This window comes from Rhincodon typus, chromosome 48 (assembly GCF_021869965.1).
Source record: "Rhincodon typus isolate 14 chromosome 48, sRhiTyp1.1, whole genome shotgun sequence".
Lineage (NCBI taxonomy): Eukaryota > Metazoa > Chordata > Chondrichthyes > Orectolobiformes > Rhincodontidae > Rhincodon > Rhincodon typus.
The window spans coordinates 1,256,777-1,262,272 of NC_063379.1; the positions used below are offsets into that span (position 1 = coordinate 1,256,777).

The 5,496-nt window shown below is 40.1% G+C and overlaps 1 pseudogene; it reads left to right on the forward strand.

Moving 5' to 3' along the window:
* The first annotated feature begins 3,963 nt into the window (after positions 1–3,963).
* Positions 3,964–4,082, forward strand: LOC125488066 (annotated as a pseudogene).
* Positions 4,083–5,496: the final 1,414 nt, after the last annotated feature.

A 5,496-nucleotide genomic window follows, 5' to 3' on the forward strand; every position in this document is an offset into this window, starting at 1 on the left:
GTCATTAAAGAAATTGCACTGTACACTTCTTTTGAAATGCCTGCATCTTTAAAGAACTGTCCGAATATCGGAGAGTGACGTTAATTTTATTACTGGCGATAGACATTCCTTAGCTATTGTCTGGGCACAGCACACAAAATAAAATTTCCTGGAACCTTTTCTTCTATTTAATCTCACTTGAACCTATGGTGAAAATGGGCAAAGCTGAAAATTTCACTCCTACCAAACCATGAATTGCAGGTAGTCAACACCCCTCACAGAAAATATCTGAATTTCTTCTGCTCAAGAAACTACTTATCGCAAAACATCATGAATCTGTGGCCGTGGGTGGAGGCTGAGGTGAGATCAGTCACTATCCCATTGAATAGCAAAGTAGGCTGTCTGGCTGAATGATCTCCTGCCTCTATTTCCTATGTTGTCACTGTTGCAGACATTGCGTCACATTCTAAGTGCAGTCTTTGTAAAAGTACAGACATATATGGCATATCAATTTGTTGTATTGTCAACACGCAGTAACAGACAGCCATACCTATTCAGTCTCCCTATCCCTGTGTTTGCATTAACATAAGATTAAAGCTTTCAATGAATATCAAATTTGTCCCAATGGTTCCTTGCTATGTTTTCTTTTTTTTTAAAATATTCGATGCCAGATGCAACATTTACAATTCAAAGAAGGAAGAAAAACAAAAATAAAACAGTTATGCTCAAGCTTTAACAGATCAAAGTTAAACAATTTTGTTGGTAATTTAATTAAGATGCGTTATTCAAACCCAATATGCTTTATTTCTAGTCTGCAATCACACTTAGACAAACAGATAAACATCTTATAGTTATACACTAAAAAAAAAGAAATAGATGGTTCCTGTGTTGACTAAATAAGGCAGGCTTCCTGGTAGTCCGCTAGACAGAGTGGCACCACTCTTACTTTACATGGAGCATGGAATATAGCTGTTTATGACTTGGTGTAAATATTTGGAAACTGTTTACCAGCGAACTCCAATTGGCTGGTATTGAACATTGTGACCACTATCAGGGAAAATCTAACCACTTCACTAAAGTTGTTTTGGGAAGGAGGCTACTGTTCTTAGCTAGTGTGGTCTCCATGTGATACCACAGCATCTGCCATGTGGTTGACTCTTAACTGCCTTCTGACCAATTAAAGGTGGGGAATAAATTTTGGCCTGGCGAATGATTATTTTTTAATCCATTGTTTTCACTATAGGCCTGCCCAGACCGAATCGTTGAGTTTTGAATACTTCGACCGTACAACCCAAGAACGATACTAAGCAAGAAAAATACTGTTTTCACTGCGTTGTAACCTGTAAATGTTATATCTGAAAGTGCTGCATTAATCTTACTGTTTCATAAGAACAGTTTCCAGTTTTCCTTCAGCTGCCTCATTTATCTTGCTACATTTTTCAACATAAACCAAAGAAGGTGCCTGTATTCTTTTCTGCAATCTTAGTAGAGATTGCACACATTCAGACATTTCTTTGTTGCAGTTTGATTAGGAATAACTTTTTCTTCCTATATTTCTAAAACGGCTTTTCCAGATTTAGCTTACGCATTATTCCCTACTCCGCCTTTTCTATTTTTGATTTCTTAAATATTTGTTTTCCTTGAAAAGAAGAACAAATTTGTTTAACTTATATATGGTTGTCCATTATGAGCAGCTTTACTCCTTTCGCAAGCTTAATGTCCCTTAACTGCAACTCAAATCTGACTAATGCCCTTTTTGGAAGGAAACTGCTGTTCTAACCTGATGTGGTCTCCATATGACACCAAAGCTTCAGCAATGTGGTTGACTTCTTACTGCCCAAGGTGACTCAGTGGTTTGCACTGTTGTCTCTGGACTCGGCTTACTGTCAGTGTGGACTTTGCACGTTCACCCCATATCTGCTTGTGTTTGCTATAGTTTCTTCTCTGTGTTCAAAGATGTGCATGTTGGGTGGATTCTCCAAAATAAATTACCTTTTGGCTCAATCCGATCATGCCAAATAATTTTCTAAACTGAACTAGTCCCATTTTCCTAGTTTTGGCATACATCCGTCTAAAACTTTCCTATCCATGTACCTGTCCAGTGTCTTGCAAATTTTGTAATCGTAAGCACCCCTCCCATTTGTTGTTGTAGCTTGTTCATATGTGCACCACTATAAGTGTGAAAAGGTGTCCCTCGGTTGCTTGTAAATCATTCCCCTCTCACATTCAACCTTTGCCATCTAGATTTGCAGAAAAGACCTGGTGTGTTCACCTTATCTATGCCCCTCGAGATTTTATAAACATTTATAAGGTCACACTTCTGCCTCCTTTGCTCCATGGAAAGAAATCTCATGCTATCTACCCTCACCTTATAACTCAAACATTTCAGTCTCAGTAATATCCTTGTCAATATTTTTGCACCCGTTCATATTTAATAACATCTTGCCGATATCTGGATGATCAGAATTAGATGAAGTACTCAAAATGTGGCCTTAGGGATGTCTTGAAGAGCCGGAACATGATGTCCAACTCCTGTACGAATCACTTGAAGGCAGCCGTGACAAATGCCTTCTTCACTATCCTGTCGACCTGTGGTACCACTCTCAAGGAAAGATTGACATGCTCCCCGATGTCTCTCTGATCGACCAGACACCTCCGGCCCTACCATTAATTGTATAAGTCCTGCACTTGTTTGTCTTACCAAATTACAATACCATTTTTTAAATCGAATTAAACTCCATCTGCCACTCCTCAGTCCATTGGCCCAGCAGATCAAGACCTCATTATACTCTTAGATAACCTTCACTGTTCACTATGCCATGAATTTTGGTGTCATCCACACACTTACGATCTATGCCTCCATATGTCCTCCAATTCGTTCATGTAAATGACAGTGAGCCCAGCAGAGATGCTTGTGGCATACTGCAGTACACAGGCTACAGGTCAGAATGTCAACACTGTCCGACTACCTTCCGTCCAGCGAATGTTGGTCCAATTGTCTAACTTTTCATATATTCCATGTAATCTAACCTTATTAACCAGTTTACTATGCAATACATACTTGAAGGCCTTTCCATACTCCTTGCCGGCAACATCTGCCGCAGTGTCCTCATCTATCATCTTTGTCACCACTTGAAACACCAAATTTGTGAGACACGACTTTCCATGCACAAAGCCATGCTGATTATCCACAATCAGTCCTTGCTTTTCCAAATGCATGTTGATCCCATGTCTCCCCTCCAATAAATTACTTACCGCTGATGCCATACTCACTGCAGTTTCCTGTTTTTTTTTTTTTTTCCCACGCAGTTGTTTTAAAATAATTGCGCAACATTAGTCACCTTCCAAATTACTGGCACCTCATGCATGGCTATTGATGAGTCAAATATCTTCACCAGGGGGCCCAATTTTTTTCTTTATTTGCCGAGCTTCCCAAAATTTCCTTGAATAGTTTTGATCAGGTCCCTGGCCGATAACTACCTTTATGCATTTTTAGACCTGCAGCATATCCTCTTCAGTAATGTGAACTATTGAAGATATTACTGTATGCTTCGCGGAGTTCCTTACATTCCATGTCATTCTCCCTTGCAAATACTGACAAGAAATATACATTTAGGATCAAAGCTATATCCTGTGATTCCCACATAGATGATCTCATTAATATTCAAGGACCCTATTCTCTCCTTATTTACATTTACCTAAATATGCATCGAGAATCACTTTGGATTCAACTTAACCTTACCTGCGAAAGCTATATCATGTCCCATTTTTGCCCTCCTAGTCTGCTTAATTTTGCTCCTACACCCCTCGTACTCTTTATGGGATTCACTTGGTCCCAGCTGCCTACACCTGACATTAGCCTCCTTATTTTTTGCAGACAAGAGCCTCAGTATCTCTGATCAACCAGTGTTCCCTTCTCCTGTCAGCCTTCCCCTTTACAGTACCAGTTTGCGGAACCCAGATAGCTCAGTCGGTAGAGCGTCAGGTTTTGGTCATACTAGTCTGAAAACGCCTGATCTCGTCTGATGTCGAAAGTTAAGCAGATTCAGGCCTGGTTAGTACTTGAATGGGAGACCACTTGGGAATACCAGGTGCAGTAGGCTAGAGGCGGTATGGTGGCTTAGTGGTTAACACTGCTGCCTTACAGAACCAGAGACCCATGATCATTTCCACCCTCGGGCGACTGTCTGTGTGGAGTTTGCACATTGGGTTTCCTCCCACAGCACAAAGATGTACAGGGTAAGTTGTTTGGCCATGCTCAATTGCCCATAGTGTCCATGGATGTGTAAATTAGATGGGTTAGACATGGGGAATTGATCTTGGCGGGATGCTCTTTGCTGTTAATTTGTTGGGCCGAATGGCCTGCTGCCACACTACAGCAGCTCGATGAATTCTAATACGCTGTCCTGTTCCTGAACTCTAGTTAACTTGTGTTCACATTTAACTGTGAACAACCCATCCCCCTATCAATGTTTGAAAGTTCTCGTCTAATACCATCAAAATTGTCCTTGCCCCAATTTACAACTTTAATTTGTGGACCAGACTTATCTTTTCACATAACTATTTCAAAACTAATAGATTGATGGACATTGGCACAAAGTGATTTCCCAATAACACCTCCTTCACTTGGTCTGCCTTATTTCCCAAGAGGCGTTCCAGTTTTTTTTGCCCTTGTCTGGGAAGGCAATCGACTCAGTGAACAGGGCCGTGTAGGCTAAGTGGTTTATCTATGGCAAGTGTGGGGTACTGTTAGTAAGGTTGATGTGGACTCTATATGTCAAATTGTTTCCCTCTGCCTTGTAGGATATCTGTGATTCTGACTCTGGTGACACTTTGCTTGGAGATCTCTGCCATTCCGATGTTTCCAACAATCCCAGAGACTTTGTCAATACGTCCATCATTCCAGCCAGCTTAGGTTTCACAGTCAATTTGATATTGAATTCACTTGTTTTATCTACTGATTGAGACTTAGTTACATAAAGCAAACAAGTCAGGTATACGTCCTCCACCTGCTGGAATATTTTAGCTACTCCCAATGCTATTGTGGTTTAAAATATGAGGCAACTGACATTGGCTCTTTTATCTTTTCACGATCATCTATTTCTCATCCAGTTTCATGTTAACTCGGTCTGAGAATCAAGTCGTGAGCCCCCGAATTAAATTAAGACACAGACGAGAGTACTCGGCTGAAATAGTGATGCCCAATGCTCTACTAATCAGACAATTAGTAAAAGTACTTGATGTTTCAATCAACAAATGTTCAATCATTTCTGTTTGTTACTACGATCCAGAATGATTTTCAATAGGCTTCTTGAATGAATTAAAAAAGAAAGTTTACCATCATAAAATGTATTCTTGAAACAAGTGAAGAAAAGAGTTCAAAACGTTTTGTCAAAAAGAGAAATCAAGAATGAGAGTGTGATAGCACAGTACCTTAAAGAGGGAGATTTGTTCTGTGCTGAATCTCTTGGAGAGAAGTGTGGTCACAGTAGTGTTGCTATGTCTGATTCAGAAGCA